The sequence below is a fragment of the Lepisosteus platostomus genome, chromosome 17 (assembly GCF_059453375.1).
Source record: "Lepisosteus platostomus isolate fLepPlt1 chromosome 17, fLepPlt1.hap1, whole genome shotgun sequence".
NCBI lineage: Eukaryota > Metazoa > Chordata > Actinopteri > Semionotiformes > Lepisosteidae > Lepisosteus > Lepisosteus platostomus.
In genome coordinates, this window is record NC_142627.1 from 15,362,300 (window position 1) to 15,381,965 (window position 19,666).

Genomic DNA, 19,666 nt, shown 5'->3' on the forward strand with positions numbered 1-19,666 from the left:
TGTAGCCTGATCCTCACATTTAAGTGAAAACTGTTACAACTGCTGAAGGGCAATCTGAGTGATTTAGTCAATTTTATTTTATTTTATTTCCATCCCTCTGTATGTATAGATAAAAGAAAAAGAAATATGTTTGTTTTAAGTGACTAAAATGACCTCAATGGTTAAAAGGGCTACAGGACTGGTGTTTTTATTTACTTTCCATCCTTAGTGGGATTTTCCTGGAATGTGCATATCATTTTGGTACCCATATTTCACTTAATTAACTAATCACATTCTATTCGTGAATGTTCTGACCATTACTCACCTTAAAGCTAAATCTCATATCTGGGAAAAAGAAAAGCATTTGTTACCTAGATCTTAACACAGGAGAGAAGCAGTGATTTATGTACGTCTACAAAAGAGTATATGCACTTTTTGAGGTGCTTACTCACCTTATTAATCCAGCAACTGTACCTTGATATCTTTGCTCTTTTTTTGTAAGGTACATTATGGAAGTAAGGTTTGGACAAGTTGAAACAATATTTTAAAGAGGTTTACAATTCTTTTAGGATCAGACCCAATGTTTTCAAACAAACTAGTCATAAGAACACCCACATTTGTTACACAACTTACAGAATATTATGAAACATAGAGAAGAGCTCTGTTGCTCCTTACCGTTTTACCAAGTAGGAGAAAAGGAACACTATAGAGAATCACTAGAAATGTTCAAGTACAAAATCAATTATGTTTCCAAATGGGATGGGATTCAAGCAGTGTTACATCACTATAGAATGTCCAACATACAGACCCACCTTCTTCTTTCCAATATCATAAATAGTATATAGACGAAGACCATGTCTTGGAAATGTACAGCACAAAGATTTAACAGGCATGGGAAGTATAAGTACCCTTTATTCTAAGTAACATAGTTTTACAACTACTAGAGGCATTTGGTGACTGCAGGGCAATTGGTGAGCTCAGCTGAAGTAACTTCTCCCAAGCACAAAGACTCACAAACTTGAACCTTATAAAACAAACTACTCTAGTATCAGCAGGAGCCAACAAAAGACAAGCTACATGTGTTGCTGCTAAGAAAAACTTCTTTCCAACCAACCTGCCCTGCTTTTTTCCTTCACCAAAATCATCTTCCATTCACCAGGTGATATATGAGAATTGGTCAACCTTTATGAGTTTTTTATAGCAATCTTGCTGCTGTGTCCCATTTTTCTTTTTATTCCTCACCAACCTTTATTCCAGAATCTTATTATTCAACCTTACAGGCTCCACAATTTACAGAAATAGCATGCAGATGTCAACAGATTAATTGATTTGTACTCTTACAATGAACCATTATGGAAATGGGCTATACAACTTGTCAGTTGTAGTACTAGTAGTAGTAGTACCTGTAGTGTGCTTCTGATCCTAAAAAAATGAAAACTGTGTAAAATGTTGTTTCATCTTGTCCTGTATTTAATTTGCATGACATAACTTACAGTACAGTAGTACTGTAGAGCACTGTAAAAGTATAAAGGTCTAAAGATACCGTGGTTGACTTAATAATTTTAGCCTGTAACAGCAATGGAATTTCACACAGGAGCTTCTTCCTTAAGGCATAGGTGGCAGCTTGTAAACAGTTCCATTTTAATGGTTTCTAATGAGGGCAATATCCTAGACTCACAGCTCAACTACACATTGGGTGTATTTGTACAGCCTTTTAATTGAATTACTACTTATTTTGACAGGAAAAGGAAAAGGAAATACAGTACATCTGTTTTTTTCCACAGCTTCTTTCTATGTAAATATGTTCTACTGTAGCCTGTTTTCCATAGTGTATTGTCAAAAAAGAATTTTGCTTTTCCAGAGAAAGTACATTTTCAGTTCATGGAGAGTGTAGCAAATAATGAATTATATTATATCTTAAATTATGTAAAATGTTTTATATATATAATACAAATATTATTTTAGCACTCCATAAAGCTCTAAAATCTTTATATTTTGATAGCTATAACACTGTGAAGTTTCGGACACTTATTATGATGAGAAGTCCAGTGTGATATTCTAATGTGCACATTATTGTAAAAATACAACAGACAGCAATTATGGTAAACCTTGTCCTGACATGGAAATGTCAACATGGGTGTTTCTGTTATGACCAAGTAAACCACAACAGGATTTTATGAAGTCTGAAACAGACTTTGATAAAATAGGCACAGTACATATAATATTCTGTTGACCACAAAAATGAACCAGTATCTTACATCTGTGAGGCTGAACTGAAAAACATAATGCGATACAATGGACTGAAGGCTTTTATAGAAGGGGAACTCCCTGAAAATCAATAGGTTAGGTTTCCAAACAAGGTAAAGAAATATACTTTACACATATCATGTTGCTTACTTTAAAGAGAAATTCAAATGTATTCATCCAAAGCTCTTCATTCATGTCAGTAATAATATACTGAACATAATATAATGCCTCTCATAGTTGTCTTTAAGAAAGCAGCCAAAAACAGCATGAATATATTATGTTGATGAGAATAACCTAAAAGATTTAAAATGCCTCAATCATTAATAGTAGCCTTATTGCCAGTGTCTTTAGAATGTGTTACAGCTAATTCAGTGATAATGCCAGGTCCAGTTATAGTTTTGTTATGAATTAGTTCATAATTTCAGATTTTCCTTTCAAAACTCCAGAGACTACTGCACAAATAATAGCTGTATTACTATATACTAATACCTGTGCTAATTTCCCAACTGTTACCAATCCTTTCTTTCACTTCTGCTGGATTCATACCAATGTATCATCAACTATATTTTCTCTTCAACACATAGAACAGAGAAGAATTGGTCTCTACATCCAAGCTATTCTTCTGTTACCCTAGTAATGCAGAACTTAGTGTTATGAAATCCAAAGTAGTGATGCCAGAATGTATAACAAAGGGGTACGAAATTTCCAAAAAACTCAGAGTGATCCAATATATATAGAGAAGACTGCTACTGCAGAAACAGTCCACAAACACTATTTAATTTGCAACCACCAAAGCCATAATGTCATGACCTATCACTGTGTCATTCCATTCTTAAGACCATATTTCCTTTTACAGGTACTGTACTGTAACTCAAAACCTAAAATTAAAAAAAAATCTCTATATTTAAAATACACAGAAAAGTTTGACAAAACAGAAATAGGAGACAAGTTTAAAAACTGCACTATCGTACCGACTTGTCAGGGCTCCCAGATCATTTTTTTTTTGCAAGGCCAAACCTGTCACAGACAATTGGAGAGATTCTCTATGATTTTCCATAGCTTGCCTCTTTCCAAAGTGAAACAATGTGTTAGTCCTGATTTAAAACCCAGTGCTCCCTTGTATCTGTACCTCAACTTGGTGATTATATGGCTTTCAATTATAATATCTGATACCTGCAGGTATACAAATCAACAGAATAGTTTTCATTAATTTCACAAGTAATAGTACCTTCTAATTAAGCAATTAAATCTCAATATGTTGTAATAACGAAAAGTAAAAACAATACGTCATATGACACTTCTGTTTAGAGTCAGACATTTTTATTTTTGCAATTTCTAAAAGCTCATCTGTCAATATCTGAGTAAAATATATATTGCTTTACAGTTTCCCGGCTATAATTCACTTTTATAGACTGACATTATTGGCACAGCAAAGAAACGATAAAAAATCAGGTTACATCAAAATGCACGTCACAGTAAATGTTTAATGTTTTCTTGTTCCCTGCAAAGGCTTGCTGATTTGAGAGTTAGGGATGCCACAATCCTTTTCTTTGCTGCTGAAATGCTGAGTAGTCATGATAAATTATTTGATTAGCTTCAACACCACTTACTCAAGCAGTCTTTCTCAGCTAATTGCTTCAGTTAATCAATCAGTCAGCAAATTCCCCCATAACTGCTTAAAACAGGAATATTTTTTTTAGATTTTGGAACAATGACAGGCAAGGGTTACAAAGGCAGGCCGGCTGGCATTAAGCCCTGAGTCATACATTTGCATGCCTGTTAGAGTACTACAGATTGTGAAATTAAGCCAGGAAACAAAATGTCCCAAATAATCTAAATAATATAAATGCCTGCACCTGTCCTGTTCATTAGAGAAAAAAACTGAGCTTTTGATTTCTAGGGCTAAACTTAAGAGCTCTCTCTAGACAGCACCTTCTGTTCATGTGTTTTCAATCATAGAATTTCCAAAAAAATGTGCTTGTTGAATAAACAAAAAGCTTATGTAAGGTTAAAACACAATTATTACATATACATCAGCTTTTCATCTTCAATATTGTGTAAATCAGATACTAAAAAGCCTTATAAGTACATTTTCAACCAGATACAGTACACAACAAGTGTGGCTTGTGGCTGAACCTTAAAAATGCATATTTGTCTTAGAGAAAAATATTCTTAAAAATAAAGACAACACATTATAAAAAAAAGTTCAAATAAAAACCAGAAAGTGCTTTGACTGCTCAGTTCTCTGATACTAATCGCAGACTGTTAATCTCATGATCCTAATAACTATTCTAGTAATTTTGCACACCTGCAGTTTTAAGGACTGACCTTGTTCACTGCTCTCTGTGAAAAAGGTCTGTTTCACTCCAAACATCTGGATATCATTCAGTAACAATCTCATTATCAAATTACCAGCATTGCTCTGTCTCTTCAGGGCCTTATTTTCACTGCGTGTTACTGCCACCTTTTTGCCCTAATCTCTGAAACAATCCATTATTAAACTCCTACAGGTTTATTACAATTGATGTTTTATGAGGCTGCTGCTTAACAAAGCCTGCAAAGCAAAATACAAAACAGAGAGCCCAAAGCCCTGGTTAATTCAAAAAGCGTTTCCATTCACACTGTTAAAAGGGGTGTCTAAATGAAGATGACAAAAATAACTCTATGAAATGATTTGGAGTATTATCTTTCGCATTCTGTGATAGAAAGTATTCAGTGATACAGCTGGAACATTCTTGAGAAGCATGAATCCTTGGTATTTAGCACTGTTACACTCTCTCTCACATTTTTATGTTGTAGGTTATATTTTAAAAAATATATTTAATCAAAATATCTTTATCCAGTGGCATATTACAAAAATCAGATGATGAAGTCAGTTATAACTGTCTCAAGTTAGCTCTAAAGGACCAGCTGACTGCTAAATTAATTATTTCTGGCCTGTAATGTATTTGGTATTGCTGCTTGATAAAGTAGCACATCTAACAGGAAGACTCTAGATCTGCATTTAATATTCTATTTAACCAAAAAACAGATACTGAAAGTCATTTCTACCTTACATTTTCATTTTTGTAAAGGAGCTTATTTGACATAATTTAACTTTAATTAGAAATTAAAACTAGGATATTCAGTGTTTGTCCTGTAAAAAAACAAAGCCAAGTACAGTATTATTTATCAGCGCTATGTAAACAAATAGTATTACAAGCTGTTAACTTCCAATGGTACCTGTAGTTGCCCTTAAATACTTCAACATTTTTGCTATGTACAGTATTTCTCTTTCTTTAAATGTATATGCATGCTTTTATAATTTAAATAAGCAATGATGAGATTTGTTCCTTATGTGTAGGAATTGTTCTGTGGTGTTATACTGTATGTATATGACAGGCTATATATTTCTTTCACAATAAAAATGTTATTTTAATTTATTTTGGAGCGGAATAATTGTTTGGAATTTCTTTCATTAAGTGATGTGTTTGCACAAACTGGTTGCTGCACATTTAACAGAAAATTTCATAACATCAAGTTAAAAACTACATTTGTGTATATTTCATTACCTCTTAGGGATCTCCTCTCACAAGTGCCATTTTTCTCTACTGTGTTTTTGTTGCTATCATTTATATACAGTACTGTATGTACATCTGAAGGTTTGTGTTGCTATTTTAGTATTTCTTTCTTTATAGCACTGTAGATTCCAGAAGGCCATCATGTTTAAATGTATGTGTTGCATAGCTGTGACTCTCAGGCCACATCTCAGTGCTTTGAATCAGATTTTCCTTAGTGACATAAACATTGAGTGTAGCAGTTATTCCAAGACGTCAGATCTAGGTTTCAGGTAGCTTGCAATGTGCTATTCACAGTCTCTGTCCCTAGCTGTGATAAATGCTATTCATGTTTTCCTAGTACACACTTCCAAAGGGAACCAACATCGTGCTACAAGTGTTCTTATAATCCTCCCAGGGCTAAACATATCAAAAATGTAATTTTCTGCATTGTTGTATGACTAAGAGAATCCATATAAAAGGCTTATTAAACCAAATTCAGATTCCCACTTGAGGCACCAACATAGCAGCAGACCAGAAAAGTGATAAATGATATTAATAATGTGAAGTAAATTGATAAGCTCTAAGCCAGGAGGATACTAACATTGTTCTTTCGATTTCAACTCTGGAAATAAAAAGAACAGTTCACATTAAAGTTGATATATTTGTGAAATTAAAACACATTTAGAACTGATAGCTGCCTAGAGACAAGCTATTCGAATTAAGACTGACATTTACCTTTTTTAGTCACAGTTCTTCCCTATTTGAAGAAGGCTATAAAGACATCCTAAAACCAATAACCAAGGACAAACAATACAGACCAGATGGAAATTTATAATGCATTTAACACACGTGTATTTCATATGCATGTACTGTACAGTATGTTGTATATTTAATTCAATTAATTCTGAGAAGGTTCTTCATGTCATGTTTTTGTGCTCATTATACATGAGTCAGTATAATCCTAAACCCCAAAAATATGGAAATTTACTGCTTTGTATTAAAAACATCACACATCTTAAGTTGTCTGGAAAGTCACAAAGTTAAGATGGCTTTTACATTGCCTGAATAGCAAACCTAACTGACTTTACTGTGACTGACTAACCTCTGCCACACCTTTTAGATTCAATTGGTTTCTTCCTTACCATAGATGTGGTGTTAAAAAAAAGCCCAGAAAAAATGCAAACGTAAAGCAAACACAAATTTGATTTATTTCTCAAAATGATATCTTCTTAAAACCCAAATGTATTAAATATTTGAGTATATTCTACTGTATATTCTCAATATATTCTAATTTATTCTCAACACTCTAAATTATACAGTCAATCTGTGACTGAAATCTTGAAAGGTACTGTATGATGTTTCTACAACCTCTTCACTTGCCCCTCTTTTCCTTAGGCTGCTAGCTGTATTGGAGGGGCTTGTATTCCTGTCCTGTTAAAGGACACTGTTCAGGACACAACAAAGGGTAAATGTCCCACTATTTATGGCATTCCTACAGAATTGTACCTGACCTTTCAGCCTCAATTAGGTCCACTTTTGTTTGACTTGATATAAAGTATAGTCACTGAGGAAGGCTCTCTTTATAAGGATTTTAATATTGTCTTTATAGTCCTATAATTGAAAAAAGACAATGATCTCTCTGAGCAAACTGTCCCATTTCATTAATTTGCTTGATGACAAGCATGATGCAGGATAGCATGCTAAAGTGCTATCACACTGAACAGAGGCTCAGTTGACCGAATTAGCTTATCACAATCAGACAGGATTTATTGAAGAGCGTATGGCCTCTGATAGTGTCTTCTTTATACAACTCAAGTTAGCCTACAGTTTGTCTCCCCTTGCGCTGTTCTTTCATTAGATGCTGAGAAGACTTCTGATCTTATGATCAGCTGGAGTGGGAATATCCATAGTCAGTTCTGGATATAGGCTTGGGATCTGGTTTCATTAATTAAAATTCTATATACTAACCTTTCAGCCATTTTAATCATAGCTGAGTGTTCTTCCCATTTTCCTATTTCTAGAGGCACACATTTCCAATTGGTCTTTAGCAATCATGGCCTCCTAATAATCCCCATCTATAAACTGGCTTCATCACTTCCCTCATAATTTCTCCTCCCCACATTGGTGGTGGTGGAGGGGAGTCCCCATTACCTGTAAAGTGCTTTGTTGGAGTGTCCAGAAAAGTGCTATATAGGTTTACTTAGATTACTCTAAATAGATAAATAGTTTATATACTGTTATATGGAGATACTGTCTACAAATCTCTTCCTTATCTGCTGAATAATTTAGACAATTTCTGTGCTCTATCAGGGTATTAAATGAATCGATCAAAGTATGTATCACTGCTATTATATTTTTCAGTGGAGAAAAGTCTTACCTCCGACTGTGTCACTGGGCAAACATTTAAGATTTCTTGGTACTGAGATTTTTTCAACTTTATATGCTATTACAACAAACAACATAACACTATTGTTAACCTATAGACACTGACTTGAAAATATGGACCCATTTTCCCAATTCTCTTCAAGCCCATGTCACCATAGTAGAAAATAATGTGCTTCCTCTCTTGAAGTTGCTTAGTTCTATGGTTCCATTCTATTGCCCCTTAGGCATATGAGTTAAATTGCATTTTAGAATTTTGAAATTCATATGGAAAAGGAAGATTGCTTATTAAATTCTCAGTTCTACTGCAAGAAAGTCTTGTGGGAGACCTGTCTTTGCTGAACTTTCAATTTTTATGTCTTCGCATTGTATCCATTGTTTGGTTTAATCCTGATACTCCTGTATCTTGGCATCCAACTGAAGAAACTCTAGTCTCACCATACAGACTTCAAGATGTGCTTTGTATCACGGTACCTCTTAGATGTGCCTCCATAATTCTGCAGTTAAACAAGATTTGGTGTTCAGTTGAAGGATTTCACAATCAAGGAATAACTGCTACACAGAACATAACCTAGACACAAGCAAAGCATTCGCTTTATGAATTGTTGCAGCTCAATTGCATATTGCAGTATATCTGTGCCATGACTAGCTTTTCTTAGCACATCTGACCCATGATCTCAGAAATACCAAAGGTAGGTGAATTGTTAAAGTGTACTGTACCTACGTTTGACAAATACAAAAATGTGCTCTGCAAAGCAGAGATAGCAGCAAAAATTGATTACTAAGGTGTTCATTCTGACAGCTCACAAAAACTGTTACAATTGTTCACTATGGAAAAAAAAGTGAAATTCAAAGTTTTACAGTAGTTATAAGTAGAAATAAAACCTGCTTTTCTATTGAAACAAATTCTTTTTTTTAGAACATGTATCCATCCATGCATGTGTATTGGCCATTTTACATAACAGAAAAAAACAAAAGAATAAAATTCAGCTATATTTCTTTTTTTTTTTGAAGCTACCATACATTCAATGAACCACAAAAGATTCCAAAGAAATCTCAAATATGCTCATGATAACAGAGATACAGAATGTTTTTCTACATATTGAATATTCTCCAGTCTCACTGTCCCACTTGGCCTCCTGTGAAAGGTGGTTTTGTGCTTTTCAAGAACCGTACAAAAATACAAATTGTCCTTATTAAGCATTACAAAGATTGGTGCATGTCTTTAGACTTACAAATTAGAAAAATGATAGTACTCTCATGTACAAGAGTACCAGAAAACATCAAGATTCCAAGAAAAAAATGTCCTTGTTTATCCGGAACTCCTCCAGATGCAGGTAATTACTGAAAGACCAAAAGTCTTCAATTAGATTAATTTAGATTAGAGTATTACAAGGCTCTTTATTGCCTGGTTTGCTTGTACATGATCAATTATTAAGCTTGTACTTGATTAGTTTTGTAACAAGCAACAGCTGAATAATAAGATCATATCTTTTGACCAGTTCTTAATATGTTATATAATAATCTATAAGATGTTTTCTCTGGATGTTAATCAAGGACTGGCTTCTTGCAGTTCTAATTCTGTGTAAATGATACATCAACTATGATGTATGATGTAAATGATACCTCTTTTAAAGGGTTGTCATGTCAGACCTTCTTATGTCAATAACAGCATAAATTATTTTAGACTCCATATTGTTCTCATAAAAATTTATAAAGGACAAACAGTATCTGGCCAGTTTGGACAAATTTAAATTTAATTTGATGTTGCAAAGAAATGTAAAAGTTTAATACATTAAACAGGCAGAATGAAAGAAGACAATACTGTCAGAATCCCCCCCACCCCTTTAGGTGGAATGAACTAGGGAGCTGCTTCGAGGGTGAAGATGAAGGAGAGGTAGGGTATGAGAAGAAGAGGGGAAAGGGGCAAAAGGGGTGCTTAGTAGGCAATAAATATGTAACAGGGCAGAAGGGGGTTTCCTCCCCACATTCTGTTTAAAAACACCTGTATTACTATACAGGAAAATGTGCACTGCAACATTTAACCCCACATGTACTGATGATGAGATTTTAGAACTAAAAACAATTCACAGAAAATGAGCATTAGAATACTCTAGGTCTCAATGGAGCTAACAATACAAATAAAAACATACATGTTAAGACTCTTAATTCTCCTTTAAATATTTAATTTGACATCCTTAAAGGCAGATGTAAACTATAGCAGATGTAACCAAACACTATAGTGAGACCACCTTTATATACCAGTACAGTTGAGTATATAAAAGATAAACTGTAGCTTTAAGGTCATGTATTATCGTGCACTGTACCCAAAATAAGAAAGTAAAAGTAGAACAGTGGAAAAAAATGCAACCTAGTAAATCAGGAATTATACAATTAGCAGCTAGGAATGCTAATAACTAAAAATTATAGCTAGGTATTTTCTCCTGCCCCGAGCAGTTAAAGCGTCTTTGTAACACTATTGCCAACAACACATAACTTTCTACTTTTTGATTCTGACAAGCCCAGAAAAATTCGCAGCTGCTTACAGTCCTCAATCAATCAGGGACTATTTCCAGCAACAGCAACTGCACTTCATACCACGACAGAGCAGAAAACACACTGTCCTCACCCACGGGTGCCAGCGACTAATGGAAAGAAATAATTTAATTATGCAGCACAATTATAAATACACACAAACCAGGTTTGAAAACTGTGCATTGACTCCAAAAAGTGACAGACAACTTGATCAGACAACATGGAGCGACAAAAGAACTTCTTTACATTCATTGTGGGCTTTGTTTCCTGTGATAATTAGGTGTTATTAACAGTGACAAATGCCCACTGTTTTCAAACAGCAACTGTGGCACATGTCTCTTAAAATACTAACTCTTGGCAAGCAGTCACTGGAGTACATATTGGTTATGAAATTGCCCGGCTGACTATGAAATCTAGCTTGCATCTGCCCTCACAAAAAAAAACAGAAACTGCTCTTGATAAGTTGAGGCACATGGATGTTTGCTGTTGAACGGTCATGATCCAGGGATACAACTAAAGCAGAGATACAGAACAGCCGGGTACTTTCCTGGCCTCATAGAAATTTCCTTTTCTGACGGGCCAAAAGACTGAAATCTTTTTAGCCTTGAATAGACAGCAGGAGGAGCTAATTACAGACATTGACAAACTCAACTCTTTGGAGTTCTTCAGAATTAACAGTCAAACACAAACTAGAGGAAACAAATAGAAAACAAGATGAATTACTTTTAAAACTGAATACACAGCTCTCTTGTACACAAAGAGTTCAGAGAGTCTACAACAAGCTAAAAGGAGCTTAATGGCCTTTTTTTGTTGAAAAGATTACTTATGTTCTTAAATAATCCTGTCTGCTGCACGATAGTGGCATAAACTGGTAAAAGTAACCCATGGTTAAGTAATTATTATGGCAGACAATAGGTAATTACCATATCCAAGCCACAGCAGCTCATAAGGTCAGAGCTTATCTCAGTTTCCATGGCATTCAACAGGCAAGACAATATGTGACTTCCTGCCCAAATTCCCAGTCCATTGCAGGGATTACCCCCCAACAGGTCCCCAGTTAGACAGCCAGGTATATTAGAGCAACTGAGGTAAAATACCTTGCTCAGGAAACAACAGCAATGTCTGCACCCAGAAACCACATATGATGACATCACAGACATACCCACTATACTATGCCTATTTCACATAGCCAAAGTTAGATTTGTGTACTAGAATGCACTGGTCTGTATTCCCAAAATATAACACAGTGATAACAAATGATAAAAATATGCAGTTTTGAGAGGGAATTGGGTGAAAAAAGCCTTAGAACTAAAACCAACATTTAAATATACTGTAAAAGTAATATAGCTGTTGAAAAATTCTGATAAAGAATAGATGATTGCAGTTCAGGTTATCAGTAAGTCCTATAAAAGGATGAGAGCTCAGTAAAGTGCAACAAACCACCCACCTTCTGAAATCCAGGCAACTATTCATCTTTGGCACTGGGATGACTATACAATATAGCTGAGCTAAGCATAACAGCCATTGCTTAATAATAATTACTCTGGATATTGGGCTACACTGTCATACCTTTTGAAATTGAACCCCATCTCTAGTTCCATCAGCAAATCTGCAGATATAAACATTAATCATCGTTATTTAAAGAAACTTACAGGCGTCCTTAACTTGCACCGTTTTAGTGTGTACAGCAGCCATCCACTACATAAATATAAAATGAATTATTACCATTCTTTTATTTCCAAAAAAAGGAGGTTTGAGAGTTCATTTCTTTTCACAACTGAACCGAACTCCAAGAAAATTCCTCATTCCATATTCCATATACTGTAGATAAACATACAGACCTTTAAGCAAGCATATAGTTAAAGGAAGTAATATATTGTACTTCCTTACACTGGCAAATGGGAAAGCACTGGTTGTAAAAATATGGTATAGTCAACATTCCACCAAAGTTTCTATAGGAGACTGTCTTCCCAGCCTTATCCTCTATTAATTTAAGTGTTTTCACATGTTGATAAAGGTAGAATACATACAGTATCTACTATGGAATGTATTAGAGGTTTATTGAGTTCACCTGCTGAACCATGGCAGGTTACTGCTCTCTTCCAACAACTTCAGTATAAAAGCTGACAAAGAAGAAATAGTCACTAAACCAAACATTAAAGCTCTGAAATGGAGCCCTGGGTTTCACCAGCCACCCAACTCTTTCTATTCCATTTTCTCATGTAAACATACAGAAAAATAATAATCCACTGAATGATTTTCCATGTGTTTCTCTGATGTTTTCAAATGCCTGTAGATACCTTTCGTCTTGAAAATGCCTTCAAGACCATAATGTACTGCGGTCAACTTAGAAGGACATTTTTTTAACTGCTTTGGAAATAAATCATCCCACATTTTCCATTAAGAAAATGGTGGAATTTGGATAGAGAAAAAAAGGCGGCTTGTTTTTGTTTTCAAAAATGGTTGGAAATGTTTCTTTTTCCACAAGCAACTGTAAAATTCACTGAAAATGAGTGTTAATTCTACAAAATTTTCACAGCAAGAGAAATAATTTCAATCACTTGTTCCTCTAAACAAAAATTAAATGAAACTTCAAAAGCAGCTGAGTGGTACAAACATCTGACACACCCACACAACTTCACCCCAACCCCCCACAGACCAGACAAAAATGTTATATGAATCATTACAGAAGACCCAAGCAGGAGAAAGTGTGGAAATACTGCTTGTTTGTGAGACTCTTCATTAAAATGTGCAAGACAGAGGCAAATAAACCGTAACCGTAAATAAACAGTAATTATACTGTACAAATCTCAGACACTGTACTGATCAATGGTTCCTATATATAACTGTCTGTTTATAAATATTCTGTTTAATCTGTTTTGTATTTTAATGTTAAACATAATAATTTACTTTTTTGCAACAGGGAACAACTATTTAATTAGATACCAAATATAATTACACAGAGAAATTGAAACAAAAACACACACACACACATATATACAAAAGTACACATTATACAGGGATTATGTAATAGTCAGCTCTTAATCATTAAGGTCAGAGATATGTTATCCTGTGTGGGATCACTTGTTGTTTTACTATAGATTGACAGAGAGATCTCAGAAATAAGATGCACCTGTGTCTTCCCACAGATCCGTTTTGGGCAAATACATTTTGCTTGTTTCATTCCTCTGCAACTTCCAACAATAACTTATATATACAATGAGAAAAAAAGAAACTAGCCTATACATATGATTAATAACCAAGATGTTCTTATAGCTCATTCAACCTAGTTTCACTCAATACATACCTGGGATTTCTGACAGTCACCTCAAAATGTACAGCTACTGAAAAAAACCCTTTTCTCAGTCAATGTGTTGTTCATACAGTACATGGTCGCTTAAACACACCAGAAACAATAGTACTATTTGTCCTCACTATACTATTATAAATAAGAATAATGTAATACGTCAATTCAAAGAAAAGTCAAATTAAATAAATACTTTATGCCATAGTTTTCTGAGGCTGTCTATTCCCATATGCTCTGGTCTCCTCTACCACTTCCAGTCTCCAATGAGCACCCATTAATCACCTAGTTAATTAGCTAATTAATCAACTTATACACAATAATTAATTCACATTGTTCTTAATATAGGATGCCATTTGGAAAACCCAGCATGATATCAGAAAAGCTATTGCGGAGAGAGCTTAATTCTAAGAACTGGGAGAGCTTCTTGCTTCAAAGCCGTTGTGTGAAACGTTACTTTTCAAACTGCTTCCTAGTTCCCCACTATAAAGTAAATAGAAAAAAGTAAAATCCATAATATTTTGGCTGCGGATCCACACCTGATAAAGGCTCCAAAGACAATTTTTGGATATAATTTAAGCGTTCTTTGTCCTTTTCGAAGAGGGATTCACCTGAATTTGTTCTTTTGCAACCTGGATGCTGATGGTAGCTGCACACTCTATTTCCCAGTTCTAATAATAACACAAATGCCAAAAAATGTAATGAATGAAGAAGTGAGAACCATATATTTTTATTTCTAAGTAGTCAGCTCACAACACTGGTCTTGCAAAGTTTAAGTAAAGCCATACCACTATCATCCAAGCAGTGTAATAAACTTTGGGTAGTGTTTTAGGTTAAAACACTTTGTCTCCAACTCTATCATATTTTATGCATAGTCATAAAACACAGAAAGTACCTCTTTTCTACTTTTAGAAGCTACATACATTTGAAACCTGTGGCTCTGTTGTACAGAAAAGGCTGCATGCCTTACAGTATAATAATTTAGAAAACTGCAGGACGTTTTGTAAGGACTTTTTTATAAAGTAATCCAATATCTGGTCTTTTCTAATGTGCTCTTTTATGACCCATAAAGTGTTGCAGCATCTCAAAGACAAGTCTTAAACTTTAGAGTGATACATGAAGTCAGGAGAAAGACTATACAGAGTAAAGAAGTCACGGTGACCACAATGTCTTTTGGCCAGTCTTCTCAATGTGCACTGGGGGTATGTGACATGTACTTTTTGCTGGCTAAACCAAAGCAAATTGGGATTAACATATTTAAGACTAAGGCAAATAGAGGCAGTGACTCAAAAAATCTCATAATACCTTTTATTCACTCTCCATAATCCCATCTCTTTGCAAAAGCTTATCAGGCTGAGAACAATCTCATTATATCCCACAGAATGGGAACCATTATTAGCATTTCTGGCACATAAATCGCTTTAGACAGCCTACTCGTGTTTACAATAATGTGCCCTTTAATGATAATCAGTGCTTGTATTTGTACTGGGTGATTAGCCATTCAGTAGTTTTATATCCCTGCTATAACGAAACAGTACACTGTATAAACTAATTGAAAAAAGACTGTAAAAGACTGTACTGTATTATCAGATCTGTCAAGAACGACTGGCCAAACACATTAGGAGCTGCCAAGAGTGCTTTCCTTTATGTAAGCACTGTACATAGACACACATTGCATTTTCATTTAAAATGTCTTCATAGTAATGAAACATCTCAATTGAAAATCATATAATCATCGCGGATTATACAGTTCTACTTCAGCTCATACACAACATAGTTTGTGCAAGAAACTACTGTGTGTTCTAATCAAGAAATGACTTTTTTGAAATATTACTTTGACCCCTTCTCTGAGATATTTTATGTTTCTCTAAAAGCCTTCACGTTTTTGGATACATTTGCGGTACATTGTTAATTGTCCCAGTTCTACAGAAATCATCAAACACTGCCAACAGCACCAAAATGAATATTCAGAGAGTAAGTGTTCTGCAGACACTGTCACCCTGAGACACATCAGGACAGCCCCACCCATTCAGCTGGACTAGTTACATAATGTGACAGAAGTGATCTATGGATGCATTAGAAGCTTGTTGACCCATTCGCAAAGATAATGAGGAAACTGTCACTCTACAAGAAAGCAGACACTTCCTGTATTTAACCGCACTGTGAAATAAGGAAGAACACAAGTTTAATCTTCTAAACATTACATGCATAATCTGTTCAATACATAATTGGAAAATGTATCATGTTAGGTTATTTTTCCTTCTATGTACAGTATATGCAGTATTTAGTACCCAGTGTGTTTGTGTCAGCTTTACTTTCTTTAAATACATTTTTTTTCATTAAAATTCTCCCTTGTTCCACACACAGGCAGTATTGCTAATGGATCTTAATTAAAATATACTTCTCAAACTACCATTTAAAAAAAGGTGGTGTTTTTAATCCATATCTTTCATGTTATTACAGTAACATACTCCAATACATTTGTATTAATTGTAAACACTCACACTGTAATATCAGAGAATGTTCTATCAGCATTAAATTAACCTCATTATAACCAAAATAACCTACCATGGTGGAATAATCTGCTGTCTAGGGAGTGGCACTGTGTGTGCTTGGATCCTACTAGCATCCAGGTTCAAATCCCAAAAGGGGCAGAGATCTGCACTATATCAATGTGATTAGTTTCTAATTGACAAACAGAGTCAAAAATGAGTCTAATCAACAGAAAGGATAAGAAACACTCCTTTGTCATTCCAGACACAGGGCTTTTCCTATCTGTTCAACATAATGTATGTCCATTCCATTCTAGGAATATCTGGCACTCTTAACTTTAAGAGTGGCTGATACTCTAATTTATTAAATGCATGGATATTAAAAATCATCGGAGGAAAGCATCCATAAGCCACCTTTTGTGAGAGATCTTTTAGTTATTTAGAAACACAAACTGATGAGACATCAAAATTGTACAGCAGAAAGGGCATTTTCCCTGTATTTTCACTGTTAGGCAAGTGCATCATGTTTAATTGTTTTGTTTAGAGATTAAATATTCTTGTAATTTGCTGAGTGTATATTCTAAATTTCTTACTAATTAGAAGTTCAGTCAAAGATGTTATGACGAACGTCCGAGGCTTAATTAGTTGGAATCCCACAGGAGTCTCCTTGAAGTGTTGTGTGAAGATTGTGGTGACAAAGATGAAGCAGTTTCTGCATATTACCAAGTAATAGCTTGCACAAGCTGTACCAAGGCAGAACTCCACATTATGATTTTCTCTCCTCGTCAATACAATCTGCATTAGCTAAAGCTCTACTTCTTGTCTGTCCTCTAGAAGTGAAGGCTCAAGGCTTTTCTACGTAAATCTTTAAAAATCTTGTATAATTTCTGTCATCTCTCCACTCTGGTAATCATACTCAATCTGTATCTGTGGGAGTCCCTGCTGGAGCTGGTTGGCAATTAGATTTTTTACTGTGTGAAGTGAGTACCTTCCACATGGAGCATTACTTCATTGCCCTCCTGCTCAAAGAGCCAGCAAGGCTGTGGCATAGACAGCTTCAGTCATCTGCCCTTCTCTCAGAAAGTGCACTGTTACAGGAAGACTGTTCTACGGGTTGGGTGACAAAGCTGGAGAGGTGCTAACCACGTAATGTTTGTTCAAAACAAGTGTCTGAGGATAGCAACGGACTCAAGATGATCTGTAAAGGAAATCATACACTTTTGGTATTATTTCAACAATTTTAATTGCAAACCAGTCTCTTAAAAGAAAAGATATGGAAAGAGAGAGCTAAACTAGAAGAACATATATAAAACAGCACCACTTTAAGAGATAACCGGCATTGATCTAGAAAGGAAAGGTCTTATTTAACTAACCTACTGGAATTTGTTAAAGAAGGAACAAGTTTGATAACACTAAGAATAAGATATAAGGCAGACGAAGGAAATGCAGAGGGGCAGATATACAGTCACCTCACTGCTTAAGACTCAGTAGTGAAACAAGGATATGGGGTCACAATTGGAAACTAAAAGATGAATAAATTAAAATGCAGAACAGTAAATATGTCTTTACACAACCAGTTGTGGGAACCCCAAATACGCTACCCAGACAAGTGGTTATGGCTCAAACTCTGGACTCCCTCAGGATATGGCTGTATGAAATTGAAGATTTAATTAGTTACTGAACTACAGTACCAAACAAGAAAGATGGATTGACTGGCTTCCTTGAATTTGCAACCTGGTGTTTATAATTAAGATTTGAAAAAGTCTGCATGCCAGTATGCATTCTGTACTGACTGCATTACACATAACAGAAGTGCCTAGTCATTTCAGCATTTCAGATTAAATTAATATCTAAAGACTCCAGACAAGCCTAGATCTGTAGTGACACGTTTTTTCTGTCCTAGTAAAAACAATAGAGAAAAAATCTAGATTTTGGCACACTATAAAAGGAGTAAAGGACTAAGACTTTTAAGAGCCTTTTGCATAATAAAAGAGGATATATAATGCCAGCAGCCATATCACTCTGCAACTCACAACTGGCAACCTACTGAAGCTAAGCAGGTGTGTGCCTGGTCAGTCCCTGGATGGAGACCTCCTCGGAAAAACTAAGGTTGGGGGCTCACTAAGGTCCTAATGCCCCAGTATAGTAATGGGGAAACTATACTGTAAACAGGCGCCGTCCTTCGGATGAGACATAAAACGAGTCTCTGTGGTCATTAAAAATCCCAGGGCATTTCTCGAAAAGAGTAGGGGTGTAACCCCGGCGTCCTGGCCAAATTTCCCAATGGCCCTTACCAATCATGGCCTCCTAATAATCCCCCTCTATTTTTGGCTTCATTACTCTGCTCTCCTCACCACTGATAGCTGGTGTGTGGTGAGCGTTCTGGTGCACTATGGCTGCCATCGCATCATCCAGGTGGGGCTGCACATTGGATGATGTGGTGAGGTGGGGCTGCACATTGGTGGTGGAGGGGAGTCCCCATTAACTGTAAGGCGCTTTGAGTGGAGTGTCCAGAAAAGCGCTATATAAGTGTAAGCTATTATTATTATTATAATATTGTGAGATGAGATTAGAACAAAACAAACATGAGAGACCAACATGATCAAATAAACACTGAGGGTAGGAAGAAGCCAATGCATTTGTTCTGAATGCGTAAAGATACCACAGCTACTGTAGTTTTTCTTCAGACCAAGTCAGCAGTTGTTACTGTTTTAAGTTTTTAGTCAGTTGACATCCACCCCCTCTCAATTCACAACTGAGGCTTCATGTGAAGCTTGTTCCTTCTGCAAAAAAAGATTGTGACTACACAGCTGAAAATTCTCTAAAAGCACCAGTCAAATTAATTGATTAAGCTTGATTAATACCATCACTATTGCATACAGTACTTTTTATGTAATAATTCACTTGGAACTTTATTTGTGCAGTTGCTGTGATGCACCAATGGTCTGCATCTTCTACTGGCAATGTGGTCAAGACCCAAAACCAGCGTCACAGAAAGTCGACAATTCCAGTTGTGATGTTAATCATAGTGACATCATAATTCTTGGCGCATGACAAGGTGAAAAACTAAATGAAATGAAAAATCGAGAAATGAAAAAAGAGTAGACTAGCCCAGATAACGGTGCAGACATTAAGAAAGTGTTTCTAGCTTTCTAATAGAACCTTTCATTAAGACAGACATACGAATC

General features: G+C 35.4%; 1 protein-coding gene across 8 annotated transcripts in view; it reads right to left on the reverse strand.

Annotated features, from left to right (window-relative positions):
* Positions 1–19,666, reverse strand: part of kcnq5a (potassium voltage-gated channel, KQT-like subfamily, member 5a) — a 147,464-nt gene that overhangs the window by 70,483 nt on the left and 57,315 nt on the right. Inside the window, exon 2 of one of the 8 annotated variants that reach the window (XM_088609555.1) lies at positions 19,364–19,544. The exons of the other annotated variants lie outside the window; for them this stretch is intronic. The gene's annotated coding sequence lies outside the window, so the exon portion shown is untranslated. The remainder of the gene's footprint in view (positions 1–19,363; positions 19,545–19,666) is intronic. 8 annotated transcript variants of the gene reach the window in all.